The sequence below is a fragment of the Lactuca saligna genome, chromosome 4, assembly GCF_052625555.1.
Source record: "Lactuca saligna cultivar CGN05327 chromosome 4, ASM5262555v1, whole genome shotgun sequence".
Lineage (NCBI taxonomy): Eukaryota > Viridiplantae > Streptophyta > Magnoliopsida > Asterales > Asteraceae > Lactuca > Lactuca saligna.
Window position 1 is genome coordinate 121,061,510 of NC_136420.1, and position 26,768 is coordinate 121,088,277.

General features: G+C 35.3%; 5 non-coding genes across 5 annotated transcripts; all 5 read right to left on the reverse strand.

Moving 5' to 3' along the window:
* Nucleotides 1-7,813: 7,813 nt before the first annotated feature.
* On the reverse strand, nt 7,814-8,009 carry LOC145044359 (U2 spliceosomal RNA). The gene has a single exon (XR_013681316.1). It is a non-coding gene; the product is annotated as a U2 spliceosomal RNA (small nuclear RNA).
* Nucleotides 8,010-8,527: 518 nt separating this feature from the next.
* On the reverse strand, nt 8,528-8,691 carry LOC145044335 (U1 spliceosomal RNA). Its single transcript, XR_013681294.1, has one exon. It is a non-coding gene; the product is annotated as a U1 spliceosomal RNA (small nuclear RNA).
* Nucleotides 8,692-16,129: 7,438 nt separating this feature from the next.
* On the reverse strand, nt 16,130-16,325 carry LOC145044360 (U2 spliceosomal RNA). Its single transcript, XR_013681317.1, has one exon. It is a non-coding gene; the product is annotated as a U2 spliceosomal RNA (small nuclear RNA).
* A 518-nt stretch (nt 16,326-16,843) lies between these two features.
* On the reverse strand, nt 16,844-17,007 carry LOC145044336 (U1 spliceosomal RNA). The gene has a single exon (XR_013681295.1). It is a non-coding gene; the product is annotated as a U1 spliceosomal RNA (small nuclear RNA).
* A 7,428-nt stretch (nt 17,008-24,435) lies between these two features.
* LOC145044349 (U2 spliceosomal RNA) lies at nt 24,436-24,631 on the reverse strand. The gene has a single exon (XR_013681307.1). It is a non-coding gene; the product is annotated as a U2 spliceosomal RNA (small nuclear RNA).
* Nucleotides 24,632-26,768: the final 2,137 nt, after the last annotated feature.

Genomic DNA, 26,768 nt, shown 5'->3' on the forward strand with positions numbered 1-26,768 from the left:
GCTACATCAAACTTGGTTCACTGAACCACGTAACATACTCATCGTAGTCGGACTCAATTTGATATGACCACTGGGGTCGGAATATCAACAATCTTTTTAGTCATTACCGAAACGATGGTAACGACATACTTGAATAAAACGAAATCAATTACTAGCTTCTTGGCAACCTTGTGACTTTTCCTGACCCAAGTGTGAGTCTTGTGCTTCTGGTAGTATAGGCCTCTACTACCATTCACACCTACTCATACTCATCCCAAGTATTGTCCCGCAGTTTCCCAATTCACCATGCAACAAATCACGCAATCATTCAACACATCAGATAACAAAATGAAGGTTTTATTTTATTACTTGAAACGATTACATGGGTGTTCAAGTTCACCCTAGATTATACCTCTAATAGGCTACATCATGTGACACTATCTATATGGCTTCTTCATAACTCGATCTCTATATATCCATCCTTACTCCTGATTCCTTGCATCGTCAGCTGCTTCATCAAGGATCATTTGAAATGCTCTTGCCTTTGGTTTTGGCGGCACATTTGGCTTTGTAGCCCCTTCTCTCTTTGGGCAATCTTGCTTGAAGTGCCCTTCCTCGTTACATTCGTGACACACCCTTTTGTTGAATTTATACTCGTTGGCATAATGCCCATGCTTCCCACACTTGAAACAAGTCACCTCCTCACCGCATTTTCTAGAGTGTTTCTTTTTGCACTTCTCGCACCATCTTTCTTCACTCCCTCCTCCTCTAAACTTCCTTGTACTGGACATGCTTTTCTCATCGGGCTTCGCAGACCCCTCAAACTTTCTCTTTTTGCCAACCTCGGTCTTGTTGGCGGCTCTTCCCTTGATCATCTCCTCAACTGACTTGGCAGACCAGATAACTGCCTCCAAAGTAGGTGCCTGACGCACTGACACCGCGTACTCCCATGGAAGTCCTTTTGCATACTTGTCAACTTTCGTCAGCTCATCCGGAACAATATGTAAGGCGAACTCCATCTTCTCTGTGAAGTTGTTGGTGTATTCATCAACAGACATGCTTCCTTTCTTCAAGGTAAGGAATTGGTTTTCTAGCTCGAGCAAATTTTGGGCTGAGCAGTACCTACGTTTGAATTGCACCAGAAATTATACCCATGTCAGTTGCAGGCTCATTGGGGTTCAGAGTCTTCCCCAAGGTATTCCACCAACGTATAGCGCCTCCTCGAAACTGACGCACTGCAAATGTGGTATGTTGTTTTCCCTTGCAACCGCACGTCATGAAAGCTAATTCCATCTCCGAGATCCAATCCATGACCCCGATCGGATCCTCCTTTCCAGTGAAAGTCGATGGCTTGAAAGTCAGAAAATCCTTGTACTTGCATCCATTCCTCTCGACTTCATCATTGTGGTTGTTTTGTCGAACTATTGGTGGGTTGACTTGACCAACAGTCCCACTGTAGTCTCCTTCCTCTGTCTGCCATTCGTTTAACTCGGGTTGTTCGATCTGAATAGTCGCTTCCTCTTGATTTTGCTGGAGCAAACGTCTGGTTTCCTCCATTTGATGATATAACATCCCCTGGATCATTGCTTGCACTCCGACCATCGTTATTGGTTCAGCAACGGCTACCACAACCGGTATTTGCTCAATCACTAGGTGCTGGTTTCGGTTCCCATTTGCATTCACGTTTCCGCTACGGGTTCTTGCCATCTTGATCTATACACCGAATCAGGTGAATCTAGACCTTTACTTAGGATTGGCGGTTAAATCATCCTTATCACTCCGAAACGTTTATATGCTAGTTCTAATATCGTAGTTAAACGCTTAGAATCCTAAACACATAAGGTTTCCAGATCCGGTCGGCAAAAGACCATAGATCCGAACAAATAACAGCATATCAATCACAAGTATTTAGCACATAAAAGCATTTTAGGCACAATTCCTAAAATAATCTAGTGCTCACACCTCACAATCATCGCTTAGCATTCTAAGTTTAAGTCTAGAAATAAATCCATATTCCTAGTTCGCTTAAACTAATGCTCTGATACCAACTGTGACATCCCCATTTTCACGGCCAGAAAAGACCGATTTTTTTTGTTTATGCTTTATAAAAATCAGAGTTCATCTTTTAATAAAAATGTTGCGGAATTTGTTCCCATAAAAACATGATAGATACGTTATTAAAACATTTTCGAAGAAACGTATTTTATTCATTTCAAAACGTTTGAGATGTCATCGTTAATACAGAAACATAAGCATAAACAGAACTTACATTTATTTACACTAGTGATCTACATCTCTTTAAATCTCTCTGTGTAAAGTGACTTCGTATCAACACCTGTGATATAAATAAACTGAGTGGGTCAGGTTGGGAAACCGGGTGAGTACATAGTTTTTTCAACCCACAATAATATAATTATTATGTTTAAACAATCAAACAATCAACCCAATTACCCATCCCCATTATCTTCTTTATTCTTAAGGATCTATCCTAAGAATCAACTATTTCTCATTCATTCATTCCTAAGGATCATCCTAAGGAAATAACATGAAGTCCATTGTTGCCAATGACACATTGGTCAAGCACAACTGCTAAACTTGTCACTTAGGCGCAACTGCCAGAATTGGGACATTTTCTATGAGGCGCTTCTGTCGGTATTGACCTTTAAACGCTACTGTCATGGTCATAAGGCTCCCTATTAGGCGCAGCTGCCGATACTATCCTTAGAGCGCAGCTGCTAGGACGTTTACCGTAGATCTGAAACATCTACGAGTTGTGGCACAGCTGCCAGGGCTCATCTATAGGATACTAGGTCCACTGTTGCCAATGTATACCTATAGGGCACTAGGTCCATGCTACTAATGTTCCTCTATTTCTGCTTTTATCCCTCATCATTCATCTACCCATGTTTTACCCAACATATTTTGTAGATATAAAATACTTTATACAGTTTACATCATTTAAAACATGTATAAAAATCTTTCACCAGCATAGACAGCAAGTATTCAGACAATATGCACACATAGCACACAATTTATAATAAAATACTTCATATCTATGTGTAAGATGAAAGGACCATGCACTCACTTGAAAGGTGGTGACTCAGCACTCGGACAGCGCTTCGATACTCTCACAACGATTTTCCTTCGATAAAACCTAGTATCGGTACCACTAGGGTTTTGTCTAATGATAACCGCGACAAATTAATTGTCTGACTATTATTATTATTATATACGCGTTAATAACACTCAATATAACTCATAATAATAGCCCAAATAATTATTTTAAGGACCTAATAACATTCTTATAATTATTTGAAAGCTATATTAAAAATTGCGTAAGCGTAGCACACTTACAACGAATTTTATCGAAAACCGGAACTTAATTGGATCGGCGTTTCGAAACCGAAAACCTCCTTTTTCTCGGGACTCCGGAAGCCGCGGGGCTTCCTTAGTGTGCTAGGGTTCACCTAGACTTTAGGGAGGGTTAAAACCCTTAGAGAGAGAAAGTAGTGAGAGAAAGTGTGGAGAAAGGTGTGTGATTTCCGAGAACCTTCGCTCCCCTTTTATACGCCGCAGCCTCGGAAGTACGCTGGGCGTCCAGCAGCGCTACGCGGGGCGTAGCTCGGATGTGGTTGCCACATTGCACCAGTTGGCTCGCACTCAGACTCGGAAGGATAAGGCCAGAGGTACGCGGGGCGTACCGGACCTCGTACGCGGGGCGTAATGCGAAGTGCGGCGTGTCCGAATCCGAAGCATCCTTTGATCATCGATGGACGGCTCACAACGCGCCACATCATCAACTTCGCAATGAGCTTCGCAAATTCAAGTTACAACTTCAAAAATTTGTAACTTTCGCGTACGACCTCTGTTTTCGACGTTCTTTATATCCACGCGAGGGTGGGAACATACTCTACAACTTTCGTTTAGACTCCGTCGGCGAATTTGGAATCGATTTTAAATTTTATATTATTAACAGACCGGGACAGTATTGATCCGTTAAATTCTCATAACTTCTTCATCCGATGTCCGTTTTCGCCCATCTTTTTCTCGTTACGCTACTCTTATCGATATCTTCGATTCTCGTTTAGGTTGTGTCGGCTAAAAAACGCTCGATCTAATATTCGAATTTCGGGTTGTACACTGCTAATCCGAAACTTCGAAAAATCATAACTTCTTCATACGAAGTGAGATTTGGGCGTTCTTTTTATCGGTGTTCTTAGTTTAACATATTCTATGACTTTTGTTTAGATCGCTAAGGCTAAATCTCGCTCTATCATAAATTCACTATTTACGCTTCCCGGTATCATACCGGTTCCGTCGCGAATTTCAACGGGTCATAACTTCTTCGTTATAACTCGGATTTCGGCGTTCTTTATATGTACGAAAACCTTGAGACATATTCTACAGCTTGGTTAAAATTATTTATTCTAAATAATCTTTTGTCGAAAAGTCATTTTCGACCTCTATTGCCTCTAAATTGAGTAGCCCGGATCTACGAGCGTTACAGAAGGGTCTCTAGGGAACTCTTTCAGCTATGAGGAATTGGAAAAGCTCTAAGGAAGTGACGTGGCTGGGGTAAATTCATAAAAATACAAAGAATACTTAAAGAAAATCGAAATGGGTGTTGGTAAAAAATTAAGCTTAAACTTGAAAAAATTGTGTTTGAAATCAAAAAAATATTGTTTGAACTTACCAAAATCGAAAAAATTGTTTTTGAAGTAGCTTGAAATTTTTTTGTTTGAAATCGAAAAAACTTACCAAAATCGTTCTATGGTCATGGTTATGCGAAGAATAATTTCTCATATGAATGTTTTTGAAGAACAATTCCTCAGAGGTCCATGTGAGGAATTGTTCTTCAAACATATGTAATAAGATCAATATCCTAACCAGAAGGTAGGAACCTTAACCTAGCCACCTGTAGTTCAAGAAACAAGGAATTATCCAGCAAACTGTCAAAAACTTTTATTTATGGCACAATCATAAATAATCTATAAAGCATTAATTATTTAGTCTTTATAATCCTAAACAGAAACTAAAACCAGATCCTAGAAAATAGGAATCCTAAAGTAATAAAAAAAAGTAAATATTCTAATTAAATGGACAACTAAATAAAAGGAAACATTTAAAAAATCTATTGAATCTTAATGCTTAACCCTTCGTCAATAGATCTAACCAAAACACCCAACATGGGTCGTATCATTACACCCTTCCTAAACACGCACCTTATCCTTAAGGTGGAACTTATGAAAACGCATGTTCATATCAACCAGATTCTCCCAGGTGGCTTCATACATGTAACATTCCGTTTATAATTAAGTAATTAAATAAGAAACCCTGAACACTAAGATGTAAATTTATATGTTATATTATCTTATAGTAGCCCTAAAATTCATAATAATTTAGTAGGGTGTTGGTTTTGAGTAGTTCAATGATATAATTTTGGGGGTTAAAAGTGCAATTCCAAGATTTATTTTGTAAAGAATTCTGAAGGTTTAGAGTTGTTTGGCAATTATTGGATTTAATTGAATAGATTTTGGAAGCAGGGCAAAAGAGTAAAATATTGATTTGGATTGAAAGGAATTGAGGGGGGAGGGGTTGGGAGTGTCAAGACAATAAGAAGTTTTAATTGGAGATGGGTTAAAACCCATCACCCTACTCATCCATGTTAACCTAACCCTAGATCGTTATCCTCCAGTCGTCACCATCTTTGGAACACCTTCATCTGCCGCTTGCTACTTCGTCGTTGGACGTCGACCGCCACAGCCCGTTGCCGGTGACGTTTGAGCAGCTGAGAGAGAACCGCCAAAGGCTGGAAATGGAGCTGTGAATGTTTATGTGTGGGTCATGAACGACCGGAGTCGCTGTCGTCGCTGCACCGCTTCTGTGAAGACGAAGTCGTCGTCCGACGTCGGTTGCTCCCATTGCCGTCAACAAAGACCGAGTGGGCGCCCTTTTCTGCCACTAATGTTGTTGTCGTTTGCAGTTTAAGCCTTCTTCTCCATTACTTCGGTGTTACACCACAGCCACGACCGTCGCCGCTCTTATGACTCATTCCAGCTGCTCCGTTCAACATCCACCACCCTAAAGGAGACTGGAGTGTGCATTTTAGATGGTGTGTCGCAAGTTTGTGTGTATATTTTGGTGTTGTATTTCGTTGTGTGTATGCTCGTCGGACCAGGAAACTGAGAACAACCACCATGGCAACGACCATGGTGGATGCCTCCATTCTGCAGCTGCTAGCCACCGTCTCCGGTGGCTACGAGCCTGTGTATATGTTTGGATAATTGACTGGGAAGCTTGTGATATTCTTATGGGCCTAATATTATAACCACCACCACCATCAGAAGATCCATAGTTTTGATCTTTTTTTATTGTTTCTGACTTAGAGAAATACTTATCGTAGACTTCAGGTTAAGCAAGGTAATAACAAATAAGGGCCAACAAGATTCATGTATACATTTTGTTGTAGAATGACATACACATGACCATTATGCTACTTCTAAATCTACAATTCTTGACCACAACAAGACTTAAATCATCAACCTTTCACTAGAGCACTCCTCCGTTAACAATAATTGGTGTTATGTTTCAGTGATGTGTTTTTTATTGCAATTAAGATATTGTATAGTCGATTCACTAGTCGATTAACATTGTAATGTGTATATATATATATATATATATATATATATATATATATATATATATATATATATATATATATATATATATATATATATATATATATATATATATATAATAGTAATACGCAATATTGTGAAATCATTTTTGTTGCTAATGAACTATACGCAGGGAGGAAGACAATTTGTCGGATCAACATAATAGGTTTGATTATGTCTATGAAATAATTAGCTTATAATTTAAGATAAGATCAATGTGGAAATATGAATCATCCGAACAAGTTAACCATAAATAATCATGTTTGTCTTGTTGATAAAGTTTTGTGGGCAGCACAAACTTGTCAAATATTTGTTCAGTTATCTTAGATCTATTTCACGACAATTGCAATTGGTAATTTCTCATTGACTGAGTCAACAAGAAGTTTGACTACGAACTCCAGCTACTTAGGTGTTAATGGTTAAATTTAATCAACTTTGTATCTTATATATCTCGGGCTTATGCTCAAAGAGACAACCAAGATTTTGTCCATCGTTTTTAATGATTCTCTATTTTTAGTCGTGAAGCTCTATACTTGATATGAGGACCTAGTATGACATATGCTCCACCGGTTTTGCAGTTAAACTCCCGGTTTTGCATGTTTGGACATTTTGGTGAACTCAATAGCCACAAAATCTTTATTACTTTACGAAACGGGATCCTGGTTTCTTAGTTGATGGGTGAAATGATTGTGTGGTTTTGATAATAGCAAGAGTGGGGAATGAATACCGGCCGAATGGTAACCTGATGGAAGAGTTTGGCATTGAAAGTGATGGCTCGATTCCCATGCATGATGCATCCCCAGGGAATTTATACTTGTTTTGCAATTTTTGTGAGGTTTTGATAGTATGGATTGCTGCAATCAGTGATATGCATGGCAACTCTATTTAGCATTTATGGGCAGCCTGCAGTTGGAAAAGTGAAGTGGTTCTTGATATTGATGTTAATACCATAGTTTTCTTCAACTCACAAACTGAATTGGTTCTTGCTCAGATTTCTTTGGTGCAGGGTTAGTGGGATGAACCACATATAAGATATTAAACTGTAAACTACAAGGGTCACACAGTCCCTTTTAAAGGTAAACTACAAGGGTCAATGGTACCTGTTGCAACTCTCCGTATGGATGCATTAGAAATGAAAAGGTTAAAGTTTTGATTTGGAGGGGTGCGCCATGCCAAGGCAAAAGTGCAACGCCAAGGCGACACTCAAAGACCCCAATAGCAAGCTATTGTGACGGATCTTTCCCCATAAAAAATAAGATTAATATCGAGTGGGCCGATGGCCCACATATCAGATATTAAACTGATAAGAACAGATACTACACTTGATCTTAGCCAAAAGGCCGAGAAAGGTATGAAATTTGCGTAAGGGAAAGGCCTTCCTTTTTAAACCTACTCAACATTCTCTGTTTGCTTTCCTTGAGGCGATGTGGGACTCCATAACTTTGCCTTTATTATGTCATGCATGCAACCGACTCAACTAATGGCTTAACTGCAGTAGCTTAATTTGCTTGATTAATATAGCTGCCATACAGTATGTTAATATTAATATAAATTATAAACCATGAGACTACCCATCGCAGCATCACAGTCCCTTAGCTTGTAATTAACGTTAGACTGGAACTGCTTCTTTTTGATACCTTAATTTGCTTATTAATTAAAGTAATTAAACCAGGAGACTCGTCAAAATTCAAAATTGTCAGAAAAATGTACCAGCTTCTAATCTATAACTCGTCAGAATTCAAAATTGTCATTTTTTAAGTTTTCTAAACCAAACGAGAGATGCAATTAACTAAGCAGAAATTTTGGAGTTACTACTTTTCTACTGATTCTAAGCATGAAAAGAATATGAAAATTTAAAACTAAGAGTATAGGTAGGGGCCGCGCGAACGCAGGCCCCCTCTAACACAAATTATGACGTAGGTTCGACCAACTTGGGCCGACCTTAGACAGGCACCTCTCCGTAATGTGCAATGGAGACCACCAGCCTAGGCCATGGACCTTCTTGATCCCCCAAAGACCCCGTCCAGGTAAGTGATTTTTCCGTTCCCCTGCCCTCGCTTTTTATCCAACAACTACCTTGACTTTTCTTTTCTTCCGCCTCCGATGTGGGATATGCATGCATGCATGGACCACCTATCTATTCTTAATTCTATTTGCCTTGGAAAATGGAAATGTTACCTAGCTCCATACTAATTATTAACTTCCTTTTTTTTTTCTTTTATCCTAGCCAGCTTTCTTGGGATATTAACCCCACAAAACAACTTAAGGTAACCTAGCAACTTAAATACACTAAACTTAATAAACTAATGGAAAAGATAAATCGAATAGCAAAGCTAACTAGAATAGTTCTTTTTACCATGTTTTTTGCACTCTAGGCAACCGACTATTCTTTTTCCATTCAAGTTAACTAACAAGATAGTTGGTTGCCTAGGATGGAAAAAACATGGAATGTTGATTGCTATTACAAGTAATTTATCCTATTCATAATGCTATCTAGTGGTTAACATGGTACCATTATACCCTTAAATATTTGAATGTGTATGTGATTCTTATGTAATTATTCTATTGGAACTAATGTATAACCAGCTTACATACCTATACCTGTGCAGCAGCCTCTTTATATTGTCGTTTTGAAGCCATTACTTGAAGTTGCTCGATTACAGAGACTGTCACAATTAGCACAGGATCGATATTGAAGTAAGAGCATGCATACTCAAAATCAGTCTCTGTATTGGTAAAACACCTTCTGAAGGAATACTTACTTATAAGTAAAAAAACATTAAAACACTTTGTCAAAATTGTGATTTAACCAACATTACTTGGAAGTTAATTACATCTAGACAATAAATAATTTGCTTTCTGTATCTATTAGCTCTCTCTCCAAACCCTTTATTTGCTTTTTGTATCTGTTAGCTCTCTCTCCAAACCCTATGATGTTACTATATTTGAAACTAAAATCATTTAGAAACTTAAGCATTACCTACCTACTTTTCTTTCTGGATGTCCAGCATGCTCCATTCTCTCGTACTAAACAAAATCTTTCTATTTGTAATCACTATCACCTCCATGCTTCTCAAGACGACGCAAAAATCTTGGTGATAATCCCAACCAATTTTCAGTAAAAGCTAGACCAATTGTTAGCACATCGCACCTAAACTATATGACCTTTTTCATAAGCTACTCAAGCACCGAAAAGCGTAATTAAATGCAGATGTTGTGCTTCAAGGCCTACAAATTAAAGTGAAACTCAACTACATCTACCCAATTCCTTTATCGTCCCTGCATGCAAAATATTTATTTTGCAATGTTTAATTTTCAGGTACAATCATGCTTTGCCCAAATCAATATTTCACGCCCTCTTTCTCCATACAAAAATTGCCACTTATGATATCATTTTTTCGCATATGTATTATTATACACAACTACCGGATCCATGGTATAAAACCACATTATCTTTTACCACGACTCGACCGTGTTTCGCTAAAAATTGATATTCCATGTGTAAACGGTGGATCAGTTATATTCCTGCTATTCTAAAGTTGATAATTAAAAACTATATATGCATTTACATTGTGTTCTCAGGTTTTGTTTAGAGAAAGGAGCCGAAAAGAAAATTATGGAAAGGGGAAAGGAGAACAGAAAGTTATTATTTTATTTATCTTCTAGATTTGGAAAGAATATAAGCAAACCAAACTTTCTTAATGTTCTGGAGTTTTAGGTAAAAAGAAAGAAAGCTTATAATTTGACGACTTTGAATTTAACATCAGAATACCATACAATTGTTAGAAACAGTAAAGTATTATAATCACTATCAGAAACAACCAAATGCATTTATTGTTGGCTAAACCAAAAAGCTTTGGCAAAATCTCTTAACTCTTGCCATCAAATGATTATGCACTAGCTAATGTCAACAAAGCATGGTTTTATTTGTTAAATTTAACCAACATATTACTACAAGTTTTAATTCTCATGGGACAACCAACATATGTATCCGAAACCATTTAAAAACTAACCTTTACCAACTTTGTTGATGTTGAGTATGGTGTATGTCTTATCATACTCCTTATCGCCCCCAATGGACGCATAATATATATATATATATATATATATATATATATATATATATATATATATATATATATATATTATAACACTAAATAGATCAATCTTAATCCTATTAATTTAATATAATCCTTGTATGCAAAAATGTTTGACAAATATGCCGCTTAATACATAGAGTAAATCACCCAATTTTGGATCAAATATCAAATGAGATTAATAATTAGTTAGAGATATTGTCTCTAATGGTAGAAGAATCGATTGGAAAACATTTAGATTTTGGATTGGTGATTGGAATGTATTGCTAAATCTATCGAGGAATGTAACAAGATGTGCTAAGATGTTGAAAATAGAAAAAATTGTTAGATTTAATGACTTTTGTTTTATTGCGGGTAGAAAATTGTTATGGATTAATATTTCCAATATTATATGAGGGTTCTTAATCATTGAAATTGGTCCCTAAGTTGACTAAAAAGGATGTGAATCTTGAAAATAGGCAACAACCATTAGTTTATATATATATATATATATATATATATATATATATATATATATATATATATGTGTGTGTGTGTGTATATATATATATATATGTATATATATATATATATATATATACAGAGAGAGTGAGAGAGAGGGCACATTTGGTACACTTTCCAAGTTGTTTTAAAGACAATGTGAAACCTATTCAAAATATTTCAGACCTAATGGATTTGGCGTGACCATATATGTTACAGCTCATACGAATTACGTAACGCATACCAATTCATTCTACAACCCATGCAAAAATTTGGCAAACTATAGGTTTTGATTGGGGAAACCTATTCAAAATATGTAAGACCTAATGGATTTGGTATGACCATATATGTTACAGCTCATACGGATTAGGTAACGCATACCAATTCATTTTACAACCCATGCAAAATTTTGGCAAATCATATGTTTTGATTGGGGCTTTGATATGGAAATTCCAAATTATTTAAAGGTTGTATAGAATTTATATGACCATACCAATTCATTTTATATATTGTTCAAACACTTACACTTTTTAGGGCTTTTGGTATGGTTTATAAAGTTATTTCCTAGCATGTACATGGGTGCGATGTATAGGTGGTGTTTTTGGATACACACACACTTTCATCAAAGAAAATATTTTCTTAGTAGAGTTTACCTATGTATAGCATATTGTATATTTATCAAGCGAAAGAACATTTGGGGTGATAAATTTTTTTAAAGAATGGAGTGTAAACATATTTATAGGTAAAATTATTGGCAATTTAAGGAAAAAAGGCGGAAAATTTCAACAAATGACCACAAAAGAAGGCGTGGTTAAAGAAAATGACCAAGAAAATGCAACTTTCATAAAACGACCATGATTTCCGTAGGAAGGGTCTCTAGGGAACTCTTTCAGCTTTGAGGAATTGGAAAAGCTCTAAGGAAGTGACGTGGCAAGGGTAAATTCATAAAAATACAAAGAATACTTAAAGAAAATCGAAATGGGTGCTAGTAAAAAATTAAGCTTAAACTTGAAAAAATTGTGTTTGAAATCAAAAAAATATTGTTTGAACTTACCAAAATCGAAAAAATTGTTTTTGAAGTAGTTTGAAATTTTTTTGTTTGAAATCGAAAAAACTTACCAAAATCGTTCTATGGTCATGGTTATGCGAAGAACAATTTCTCATATGAATGTTTTTGAAGAACAATTCCTCAGAGGTCCATGTGAGGAATTGTTCTTCAAACATATGTAATAAGATTAATATCCTAACCCGAAGGTAAGAATCTTAACCTAGCCACCTGTAGTTCGAGAAACAAGGAATTATCCAGCAAACTGTCAAAGACTTTTATTTATGGCACAATCATAAATAATATATAAAGCATTAATTATTTAGTCTTTATAATCCTAATCAGAAACTAAAACCAGATCCTAGAAAATAGGAATCCTAAAGTAATAAAAAAAAGTAATATTCTAATTAAATGGACAACTAAATAAAAGGAAACATTTAAAAAATCTCTTGAATTTTAATGCTTAACCCTTCGTCAATAGATCTAACCAAAACACCCAACATGGGTCGTATCATTACTCCCTTCCTAAACACGCACCTTGTCGTTAAGGTGGAACTTATGAAAACATCAATCCAGGTGGCTTCATACATGTAACATTCCGTTTATAATTAAGTAATTAAATAATAAACCTTGAACACTAAGATGTAAATTTATATGTTATATTATCTTATAGTAGCCCTAAAATTCATAATAATTTAGTAGGGTGTTGGTTTTAAGTAGTTAAATGATATAATTTTGGGGGTTAAAAGTGCAATTCCAAGATTTATTTTGTAAACAATTCTGAAGGTTTAGAGTTGTTTGGCAATTATTGGATTTAATTGAATAGATTTTGGAAGCAGGGCAAAAGAGTAAAATATTGATTTGGATTGAAAGGAATTGAGGGGGGAGGGGTTGGGAGTGTCAAAATGATAAGAAGTTTTAATTGGAGACGGGTTAAAACCCATCACCCTACTCATCCATGTTAACCTAACCCTAGATCGTTATCCTCCAGTCGTCACCATCTTTGGAACACCTTCATCCGCCGCCTGCTACTTCGTCGTTGGACGTTGACCGCCACAGCCCGCTGTCAGTGACGTTTTGAGCAGCTGAGAGAGAACCGCCGAAGGCTGGAAATGGAGCTGTGAATGTTGATGTGTGGGTCATGAACGATCGGAGTCGCTGTCGTCGTTGCACCGCTTCCGTGAAGACGAAGTCGTCGTCCGACATCGGTTGCTCCCATTGCCGTCAACAAAGACCGAGCGGGTGCCCTTTTCTGCCACTAATGTTGTTTTCGTTTGCGGTTTAAGCCTTCTTCTCCATTACTTCGGTGTTACACCACAGCCACGACCGTCGCCGCTCTTATGACTCATTCCAGCTGCTCCGATCAACATCCACCACCCTAAAGGAGACTGGAGTGTGGAATTTAGATGGTGTGTCGCAAGTATGTGTGTATATTTTGGTGTTGTTTTTCATTATGTGTATGCTCGTCGGCCTAGGAAACTGAGAACAACCACCATGGCAGCGACCATGGTGGATGCCTCCATTCTGCAGCTGCTAGCCACCATCTCCGGTGGCTGCGAGCCTGTGTATATGTTTGGATAGTTGACTGGGAAGCTTGTGATATTCTTATGGGCCTAATATTATAACCACCACCACCATCAGAAGATCCATAGTTTTGATCTTTTTTTATTGTTTTTGAGAACATCGATATGATGTCCACATAGCAAAATTATTTTCATCGAATAAAAGAATTTTGATGGCAGGTGTTAAACTGTTAGTGGGTTTAGATGCTCAAGTGGAATTCCATATTGTTCGACGTAATTCAAACCTGCTCTGATACCAATTGAAATATCGTAATAAACAAATATCAAGCAATAAGAAAAAAGTTAATTAAAAACTAATGTTGAATAATAAACTCCCACAAAGAGAGAACGCACCAAGTTGTATTTTTTTCAATGAACCCTAATATAACTTATATACTATGGCGGAATTATCTAGAATATAAATCCCTACAAATTAGGGATTTAAACAAAACTTTACAAATATAAGATAAAATATAAGCTAAAAGTATCTTATCACAAAGATAACACATCTGGAAACAATGTTGCAAAAGTATATTTTACACTATCGAGAAAGGAGTTGGTTAATGACTGATACGGTGACGTTGATGTACTAAGGTGAAGTATGTTGATTCATAAGATTATAAGGTTCGACATTAGAAGTCATATTACCAATTCATCATTGTAGATGTTTACATAGTGATATATATGGAGTAACTTGCAACAAGGAGAGACCTTATGTTGACTTGTTGAAATTTAAACCCTGAAATCAAGATGAAAAATAAATTATTTTATGACATATATATATATATATATATATATATATATATATATATATATATATATATATATATATATATATATATATATATAAGTCGATAAAATAACAAACTTGTAGTAATATCTGACTTAGAGAAATACTTATCGTAGACTTCAGGTTAAGCAAGGTAATTACAAATAAGGGCCAACAAGATTCATGTATACATTTTGTTGTAGAATGACATACACATGACCATTATGCTACTTCTAAATCTACAATTCTTGACCACAACAAGACTTAAATCATCAACCTTTCACTAGATCACTCATCCGTTAACAATAATTGGTGTTATGTTTCAGTGATGTGTTTTTTATTGCAATTAAGATATTGTATAGTCGATTAACATTGTAATGTGTGTGTGTGTGTATATATATATATATATATATATATATATATATATATATATATATATATAATAGTAATACGCAATATTGTGAAATCATTTTTGTTGCTAATGAACTATACGCAGGGAGGAAGACAATTTGTCGGATCAACATAATAGGTTTGATTATGTCTATGAAATAATTAGCTTATAATTTAAGATAAGATCAATGTGGAAATATGAATCATCCGAACAAGTTAACCATAAATAATCATGTTTGTCTTGTTGATAAAGTTTTGTGGGCAGCACAAACTTGTCAAATATTTGTTCAGTTATCTTAGATCTATTTCACGACAATTGCAATTGGTAATTTCTCATTGACTGAGTCAACAAGAAGTTTGACTACGAACTCCAGCTACTTAGGTGTTAATGGTTAAATTTAATCAACTTTGTATCTTATATATCTCGGGCTTATGCTCAAAGAGACAACCAAGATTTTGTCCATCGTTTTTAATGATTCTCTATTTTTAGTCGTGAAGCTCTATACTTGATATGAGGACCTAGTATGACATATGCTCCACCGGTTTTGCAGTTAAACTCCCGGTTTTGCATGTTTGGACATTTTGGTGAACTCAATAGCCACAAAATCTTTATTACTTTACGAAACGGGATCCTGGTTTCTTAGTTGATGGGTGAAATGATTGTGTGGTTTTGATAATAGCAAGAGTGGGGAATGAATACCGGCCGAATGGTAACCTGATGGAAGAGTTTGGCATTGAAAGTGATGGCTCGATTCCCATGCATGATGCATCCCCAGGGAATTTATACTTGTTTTGCAATTTTTGTGAGGTTTTGATAGTATGGATTGCTGCAATCAGTGATATGCATGGCAACTCTATTTAGCATTTATGGGCAGCCTGCAGTTGGAAAAGTGAAGTGGTTCTTGATATTGATGTTAATACCATAGTTTTCTTCAACTCACAAACTGAATTGGTTCTTGCTCAGATTTCTTTGGTGCAGGGTTAGTGGGATGAACCACATATAAGATATTAAACTGTAAACTACAAGGGTCACACAGTCCCTTTTAAAGGTAAACTACAAGGGTCAATGGTACCTGTTGCAACTCTCCGTATGGATGCATTAGAAATGAAAAGGTTAAAGTTTTGATTTGGAGGGGTGCGCCATGCCAAGGCAAAAGTGCAACGCCAAGGCGACACTCAAAGACCCCAATAGCAAGCTATTGTGACGGATCTTTCCCCATAAAAAATAAGATTAATATCGAGTGGGCCGATGGCCCACATATCAGATATTAAACTGATAAGAACAGATACTACACTTGATCTTAGCCAAAAGGCCGAGAAAGGTATGAAATTTGCGTAAGGGAAAGGCCTTCCTTTTTAAACCTACTCAACATTCTCTGTTTGCTTTCCTTGAGGCGATGTGGGACTCCATAACTTTGCCTTTATTATGTCATGCATGCAACCGACTCAACTAATGGCTTAACTGCAGTAGCTTAATTTGCTTGATTAATATAGCTGCCATACAGTATGTTAATATTAATATAAATTATAAACCATGAGACTACCCATCGCAGCATCACAGTCCCTTAGCTTGTAATTAACGTTAGACTGGAACTGCTTCTTTTTGATACCTTAATTTGCTTATTAATTAAAGTAATTAAACCAGGAGACTCGTCAAAATTCAAAATTGTCAGAAAAATGTACCAGCTTCTAATCTATAACTCGTCAGAATTCAAAATTGTCATTTTTTAAGTTTTCTAAACCAAACGAGAGATGCAATTAACTAAGCAGAAATTTTGGAGTTACTACTTTTCTACTGATTCTAAGCATGAAAAGAATATGAAAATTTAAAACTAAGAGTATAGGTAGGGGCCGCGCGAACGCAGGCCCCCTCTAACACAAATTATGACGTAGGTTCGACCAACTTGGGCCGACCTTAGACAGGCACCTCTCCGTAATGTGCAATGGAGACCACCAGCCTAGGCCATGGACCTTCTTGATCCCCCAAAGACCCCGTCCAGGTAAGTGATTTTTCCGTTCCCCTGCCCTCGCTTTTTATCCAACAACTACCTTGACTTTTCTTTTCTTCCGCCTCCGATGTGGGATATGCATGCATGCATGGACCACCTATCTATTCTTAATTCTATTTGCCTTGGAAAATGGAAATGTTACCTAGCTCCATACTAATTATTAACTTCCTTTTTTTTTCCTTTTATCCTAGCCAGCTTTCTTGGGATATTAACCCCACAAAACAACTTAAGGTAACCTAGCAACTTAAATACACTAAACTTAATAAACTAATGGAAAAGATAAATCGAATAGCAAAGCTAACTAGAATAGTTCTTTTTACCATGTTTTTTGCACTCTAGGCAACCGACTATTCTTTTTCCATTCAAGTTAACTAACAAGATAGTTGGTTGCCTAGGATGGAAAAAACATGGAATGTTGATTGCTATTACAAGTAATTTATCCTATTCATAATGCTATCTAGTGGTTAACATGGTACCATTATACCCTTAAATATTTGAATGTGTATGTGATTCTTATGTAATTATTCTATTGGAACTAATGTATAACCAGCTTACATACCTATACCTGTGCAGCAGCCTCTTTATATTGTCGTTTTGAAGCCATTACTTGAAGTTGCTCGATTACAGAGACTGTCACAATTAGCACAGGATCGATATTGAAGTAAGAGCATGCATACTCAAAATCAGTCTCTGTATTGGTAAAACACCTTCTGAAGGAATACTTACTTATAAGTAAAAAAACATTAAAACACTTTGTCAAAATTGTGATTTAACCAACATTACTTGGAAGTTAATTACATCTAGACAATAAATAATTTGCTTTCTGTATCTATTAGCTCTCTCTCCAAACCCTTTATTTGCTTTTTGTATCTGTTAGCTCTCTCTCCAAACCCTATGATGTTACTATATTTGAAACTAAAATCATTTAGAAACTTAAGCATTACCTACCTACTTTTCTTTCTGGATGTCCAGCATGCTCCATTCTCTCGTACTAAACAAAATCTTTCTATTTGTAATCACTATCACCTCCATGCTTCTCAAGACGACGCAAAAATCTTGGTGATAATCCCAACCAATTTTCAGTAAAAGCTAGACCAATTGTTAGCACATCGCACCTAAACTATATGACCTTTTTCATAAGCTACTCAAGCACCGAAAAGCGTAATTAAATGCAGATGTTGTGCTTCAAGGCCTACAAATTAAAGTGAAACTCAACTACATCTACCCAATTCCTTTATCGTCCCTGCATGCAAAATATTTATTTTGCAATGTTTAATTTTCAGGTACAATCATGCTTTGCCCAAATCAATATTTCACGCCCTCTTTCTCCATACAAAAATTGCCACTTATGATATCATTTTTTCGCATATGTATTATTATACACAACTACCGGATCCATGGTATAAAACCACATTATCTTTTACCACGACTCGACCGTGTTTCGCTAAAAATTGATATTCCATGTGTAAACGGTGGATCAGTTATATTCCTGCTATTCTAAAGTTGATAATTAAAAACTATATATGCATTTACATTGTGTTCTCAGGTTTTGTTTAGAGAAAGGAGCCGAAAAGAAAATTATGGAAAGGGGAAAGGAGAACAGAAAGTTATTATTTTATTTATCTTCTAGATTTGGAAAGAATATAAGCAAACCAAACTTTCTTAATGTTCTGGAGTTTTAGGTAAAAAGAAAGAAAGCTTATAATTTGACGACTTTGAATTTAACATCAGAATACCATACAATTGTTAGAAACAGTAAAGTATTATAATCACTATCAGAAACAACCAAATGCATTTATTGTTGGCTAAACCAAAAAGCTTTGGCAAAATCTCTTAACTCTTGCCATCAAATGATTATGCACTAGCTAATGTCAACAAAGCATGGTTTTATTTGTTAAATTTAACCAACATATTACTACAAGTTTTAATTCTCATGGGACAACCAACATATGTATCCGAAACCATTTAAAAACTAACCTTTACCAACTTTGTTGATGTTGAGTATGGTGTATGTCTTATCATACTCCTTATCGCCCCCAATGGACGCATAATATATATATATATATATATATATATATATATATATATATATATATATATATATTAACACTAAATAGATCAATCTTAATCCTATTAATTTAATATAATCCTTGTATGCAAAAATGTTTGACAAATATGCCGCTTAATACATAGAGTAAATCACCCAATTTTGGATCAAATATCAAATGAGATTAATAATTAGTTAGAGATATTGTCTCTAATGGTAGAAGAATCGATTGGAAAACATTTAGATTTTGGATTGGTGATTGGAATGTATTGCTAAATCTATCGAGGAATGTAACAAGATGTGCTAAGATGTTGAAAATAGAAAAAATTGTTAGATTTAATGACTTTTGTTTTATTGCGGGTAGAAAATTGTTATGGATTAATATTTCCAATATTATATGAGGGTTCTTAATCATTGAAATTGGTCCCTAAGTTGACTAAAAAGGATGTGAATCTTGAAAATAGGCAACAACCATTAGTTTATATATATATATATATATATATATATATATATATATATATATATATATATATATATATATGTGTGTGTGTATATATATATATGTATATATATATATATATACAGAGAGAGTGAGAGAGAGGGCACATTTGGTACACTTTCCAAGTTGTTTTAAAGACAATGTGAAACCTATTCAAAATATTTCAGACCTAATGGATTTGGCGTGACCATATATGTTACAGCTCATACGAATTACGTAACGCATACCAATTCATTCTACAACCCATGCAAAAATTTGGCAAACTATAGGTTTTGATTGGGGAAACCTATTCAAAATATGTAAGACCTAATGGATTTGGTATGACCATATATGTTACAGCTCATACGGATTAGGTAACGCATACCAATTCATTTTACAACCCATGCAAAATTTTGGCAAATCATATGTTTTGATTGGGGCTTTGATATGGAAATTCCAAATTATTTAAAGGTTGTATAGAATTTATATGACCATACCAATTCATTTTATATATTGTTCAAACACTTACACTTTTTAGGGCTTTTGGTATGGTTTATAAAGTTATTTCCTAGCATGTACATGGGTGCGATGTATAGGTGGTGTTTTTGGATACACACACACTTTCATCAAAGAAAATATTTTCTTAGTAGAGTTTACCTATGTATAGCATATTGTATATTTATCAAGCGAAAGAACATTTGGGGTGATAAATTTTTTTAAAGAATGGAGTGTAAACATATTTATCGGTAAAATTATTGGCAATTTAAGGAAAAAAGGCGGAAAATTTCAACAAATGACCACAAAAGAAGGCGTGGTTAAAGAAAATGACCAAGAAAATGCAACTTTCATAAAACGACCATGATTTCCGTAGGAAGGGTCTCTAGGGAACTCTTTCAGCTTTGAGGAATTGGAAAAGCTCTAAGGAAGTGACGTGGCAAGGGTAAATTCATAAAAATACAAAGAATACTTAAAGAAAATCGAAATGGGTGCTAGTAAAAAATTAAGCTTAAACTTGAAAAAATTGTGTTTGAAATCAAAAAAATATTGTTTGAACTTACCAAAATCGAAAAAATTGTTTTTGAAGTAGTTTGAAATTTTTTTGTTTGAAATCGAAAAAACTTACCAAAATCGTTCTATGGTCATGGTTATGCGAAGAACAATTTCTCATATGAATGTTTTTGAAGAACAATTCCTCAGAGGTCCATGTGAGGAATTGTTCTTCAAACATATGTAATAAGATCAATATCCTAACCCGAAGGTAAGAACCTTAACCTAGCCACCTGTAGTTCGAGAAACAAGGAATTATCTAGCAAACTGTCAAAGACTTTTATTTATGGCACAATCATAAATAATATATAAAGCATTAATTATTTAGTCTTTATAATCCTAATCAGAAACTAAAACCAGATCCTAGAAAATAGGAATCCTAAAGTAATAAAAAAAAGTAATATTCTAATTAAATGGACAACTAAATAAAAGGAAACATTTAAAAAATCTCTTGAATCTTAATGCTTAACCCTTCGTCAATAGATCTAACCAAAACACCCAACATGGGTCGTATCATTACTCCCTTCCTAAACACGCACCTTGTCGTTAAGGTGGAACTTATGAAAACATCAACCCAGGTGGCTTCATACATGTAACATTCCATTTATAATTAAGTAATTAAATAATAAACCTTGAACACTAAGATGTATATTATCTTATAGTAGCCCTAAAATTCATAATAATTTAGTAGGGTGTTGGTTTTAAGTAGTTAAATGATATAATTTTGGGGGTTAAAAGTGCAATTCCAAGATTTATTTTGTAAACAATTCTGAAGGTTTAGAGTTGTTTGGCAATTATTGGATTTAATTGAATAGATTTTGGAAGCAGGGCAAAAGAGTAAAATATTGATTTGGATTGAAAGGAATTGAGGGGGGAGGGGTTGGGAGTGTCAAAATGATAAGAAGTTTTAATTGGAGACGGGTTAAAACCCATCACCCTACTCATCCATGTTAACCTAACCCTAGATCGTTATCCTCCAGTCGTCACCATCTTTGGAACACCTTCATCCGCCGCCTGCTACTTCGTCGTTGGACGTTGACCGCCACAGCCCGCTGTCAGTGACGTTTTGAGCAGCTGAGAGAGAACCGCCGAAGGCTGGAAATGGAGCTGTGAATGTTGATGTGTGGGTCATGAACGACCGGAGTCGCTGTCGTCGTTGCACCGCTTCCGTGAAGACGAAGTCGTCGTCCGACATCGGTTGCTCCCATTGCCGTCAACAAAGACCGAGCGGGCGCCCTTTTCTGCCACTAATGTTGTTTTCGTTTGCGGTTTAAGCCTTCTTCTCCATTACTTCGGTGTTACACCACAGCCACGACCGTCGCTGCTCTTATGACTCATTCCAGCTGCTCCGATCAACATCCACCACCCTAAAGGAGACTGGAGTGTGGAATTTAGATGGTGTGTCGCAAGTATGTGTGTATATTTTGGTGTTGTTTTTCATTATGTGTATGCTCGTCGGCCTAGGAAACTGAGAACAACCACCATGGCAGCGACCATGGTGGATGCCTCCATTCTGCAGCTGCTAGCCACCATCTCCGGTGGCTGCGAGCCTGTGTATATGTTTGGATAGTTGACTGGGAAGCTTGTGATATTCTTATGGGCCTAATATTATAACCACCACCACCATCAGAAGATCCATAGTTTTGATCTTTTTTTATTGTTTTTGAGAACATCGATATGATGTCCACATAGCAAAATTATTTTTATCGAATAAAAGAATTTTGATGGCAGGTGTTAAACTGTTAGTGGGTTTAGATGCTCAAGTGGAATTCCATATTGTTCGACGTAATTCAAACCTGCTCTGATACCAATTGAAATATCGTAATAAACAAATATCAAGCAATAAGAAAAGAGTTAATTAAAAACTAATGTTGAATAATAAACTCCCACAAAGAGAGAACGCACCAAGTTGTATTTTTTTCAATGAACCCTAATATAACTTATATACTATGGCGGAATTATCTAGAATATAAATCCCTACAAATTAGGGATTTAAACAAAACTTTACAAATATAAGATAAAATATAAGCTAAAAGTATCTTATCACAAAGATAACACATCTGGAAACAATGTTGCAAAAGTATATTTTACACTATCGAGAAAGGAGTTGGTTAATGACTGATACGGTGACGTTGATGTACTAAGGTGAAGTATGTTGATTCATAAGATTATAAGGTTCGACATTAGAAGTCATATTACCAATTCATCATTGTAGATGTTTACATAGTGATATATATGGAGTAACTTGCAACAAGGAGAGACCTTATGTTGACTTGTTGAAATTTAAACCCTGAAATCAAGATGAAAAAATAATTTATTTTATGATATATATATATATATATATATATATATATATATATATATATATATATATATATATATATATATATATATATATAAGTCGATAAAATAACAAACTTGTAGTAATATCTGACTTAGAGAAATACTTATCGTAGACTTCAGGTTAAGCAAGGTAATAACAAATAAGGGCCAACAAGATTCATGTATACATTTTGTTGTAGAATGACATACACATGACCATTATGCTACTTCTAAATCTACAATTCTTGACCACAACAAGACTTAAATCATCAACCTTTCACTAGAGCACTCATCCGTTAACAATAATTGGTGTTATGTTTCAGTGATGTGTTTTTTATTGCAATTAAGATATTGTATAGTCGATTCACTAGTCGATTAACATTGTAATGTGTGTGTGTGTGTATATATATATATATATATATACATATATATAAAATAGTAATACGCAATATTGTGAAATCATTTTTGTTGCTAATGAACTATACGCAGGGAGGAAGACAATTTGTCGGATCAACATAATAGGTTTGATTATGTCTATGAAATAATTAGCTTATAATTTAAGATAAGATCAATGTGGAAATATGAATCATCCGAACAAGTTAACCATAAATAATCATGTTTGTCTGGTTGATAAAGTTTTGTTTTATTAATGTGGGCAGCACAAACTTGTCAAATATTTGTTCAGTTATCTTAGATCTATTTCACGACAATTGCAATTGGTAATTTCTCATTGACTGAGTCAACAAGAAGTTTGACTACGAACTCCAGCTACTTAGGTGTTAATGGTTAAATTTAATCAACTTTGTGTCTTATATATCCCGGGCTTATGCTCAAAGAGACAACCAAGATTTTGTCTTGATCGTCCATCGTTTTTAATGATTCTCTATTTTTAGTCGTGAAGCTCTATACTTGATATGAGGACCTAGTATGACATATGCTCCACCGGTTTTGCAGTTAAACTCCCGGTTTTGCATGTTTGGACATTTTGGTGAACTCAATAGCCACAAAATCTTTATTACTTTACGAAACGGGATCCTGGTTTCTTAGTTGATGGGTGAAATGATTGTGTGGTTTTGATAATAGCAAGAGTGGGGAATGAATACCGGCCGAATGGTAACCTGATGGAAGAGTTTGGCATTGAAAGTGATGGCTCGATTCCCATGCATGATGCATCCCCAGGGAATTTATACTTGTTTTGCAATTTTTGTGAGGTTTTGATAGTATGGATTGCTGCAATCAGTGATATGCATGGCAACTCTATTTAGCATTTATGGGCAGCCTGCAGTTGGAAAAGTGAAATGGTTCTTGATATTGATGTTAATACCATAGTTTTCTTCAACTCACAAACTGAATTGGTTCTTGCTCAGATTTCTTTGGTGCAGGGTTAGTGGGATGAACCACATATAAGATATTAAACTGTAAACTACAAGGGTCACACAGTCCCTTTTAAAGGTAAACTACAAGGGTCAATGGTACCTGTTGCAACTCTCCGTATGGATGCATTAGAAATGAAAAGGTTAAAGTTTTGATTTGGAGGGGTGCGCCATGCCAAGGCAATAGTGCAACGCCAAGGCGACACTCAAAGACCCCAATAGCAAGCTATTGTGACGGATCTTTCCCCATAAAAAATAAGATTAATATCGAGTGGGCCGATGGCCCACATATCAGATATTAAACTGATAAGAACAGATACTACACTTGATCTTAGCCAAAAGGCCGAGAAAGGTATGAAATTTGCGTAAGGGAAAGGCCTTCCTTTTTAAACCTACTCAACATTCTCTGTTTGCTTTCCTTGAGGCGATGTGGGACTCCATAACTTTGCCTTTATTATGTCATGCATGCAACCGACTCAACTAATGGCTTAACTGCAGTAGCCATTACTTGAAGTTGCTCGATTGCAGAGACTGTCACAATTAGCACGGGATCGATATTGAAGTAAGAGCATGCATACTCAAAATCAGTCTCTGTATTGGTAAAACACCTTCTGAAGGAATACTTACTTATAAGTAAAAAAACATTAAAACACTTTGTCAAAATTGTGATTTAACCAACATTACTTGGAAGTTAATTACATCTAGACAATAAATAATTTGCTTTCTGTATCTATTAGCTCTCTCTCCAAACCCTATGATGTTACTATATTTGAAACTAAAATCATTTAGAAACTTAAGCAATTACCTACCTACTTTTCTTTCTGGATGTCCAGCATGCTCCATTCTCTCATACTAAACAAAATCTTTCTATTTGTAATCACTATCACCTCCATGCTTCTCAAGACGACGCAAAAATCTTGGTGATAATCCCAACTGATTTTCAGTAAAAGCTAGACCAATTGTTAGCACATCGCACCTAAACTATATGACCTTTTTCATAAGCTATCAAGCACCGAAAAGCGTAATTAAATGCAGATATTGTGCTTCAAGGCCTACAAATTAAAGTGAAACTCAACTACATCTACCCAATTCCTTTATCGTCCCTGCATGCAAAATATTTATTTTGCAATGTTTAATTTTCAGGTACAATCATGCTTTGCCCAAATCAATATTTCATGCCCTCTTTCTCCATACAAAAATTGCCACTTATGATAACATTTTTTTCGCATATGTATTATTATACACAACTACCGCATCCATGGTATAAAACCACATTACCTTTTACCACGACTTGACCGTGTTTCGCTAAAAATTGATATTCCATGTGTAAACGGTGGATCAGTTATATTCCTGCTAATTCTAAAGTTGATAATTAAAAACTATATATGCATTTACATTGTGTTCTCAGGTTTTGTTTAGAGAAAGGAGCCGAAAAGAAAATTATGGAAAGGGGAAAGGAGAACAGAAAGTTATTATTTTATTTATCTTATAGAGTTCGAAAGAATATAAGGAAACCAAACTTTATAATGTTCTGGAGTTTTTGGTAAAAAGAAAGAAAGCTATAATTTGACGACTTTGTATTTAACATCACAATACCATACAATTGTTAGAAACAGTAAAGTATTATAATCACTATCAGAAACAACAAAATGCATTTATTGTTGGCTAAACCAAAAAGCTTTGGCAAAATCTCTTAACTCTTGCCATCAAATGATTATGCACTAGCTAATGTCAACAAAGCATGATTTTATTTGTTAAATTTAATCAACATATTACTACAAGTTTTAATTCTCCTGGGACAACCAACATATGTACCCAAAACCATTTAACAACTAACCTTTACCAAATTTGTTGATGTTGAGTATGGTGTATGTCTTATCATACTCCTTATCGCCCCCAATGGACGCATAATATATATATTTTTTACACCAAATAGATCAATCTTAATCCTAATTATTTAATATAATCCTTGTATGCAAAAATGTTTGACAAATATGCCGCTTAATACATAGAGTAAATCGCTAAATTATGGATCAAATATCAAAGGAGATTAATAATTAGTTAGAGATATTGTCTCTAATGGTAGAAGAATCGATTGGAAAACATTTAGATTTTGGATTGGTGATTAGAATGTATTGCTAAATCTATCGAGGAATGTAACAAGATGTGCTAAGATGTTGAAAATAGAAAAAATTGTTAGATTTAATGACTTTTGTTTTATTGCGGGTACAAAATTGTTATGGATTAATATTTCCAATATCCTATGAGGGTTCTTAATCATTGAAATTGGTCCCTAAGTTGACTAAAAAGGATGTGAATCTTGAAAATAGGCAAGAGAGAGAGAGCACATTTGGTACACTTGCCAAGTTGTTTTAAATACAATGTGAAACCTATTCAAAACATTTAAGACCTAATGGATTTGGCATGACCATATGTGTTACAGCTCATACGGATTACGTAACGCATACCAATTCATTCTACAACCCATGCAAA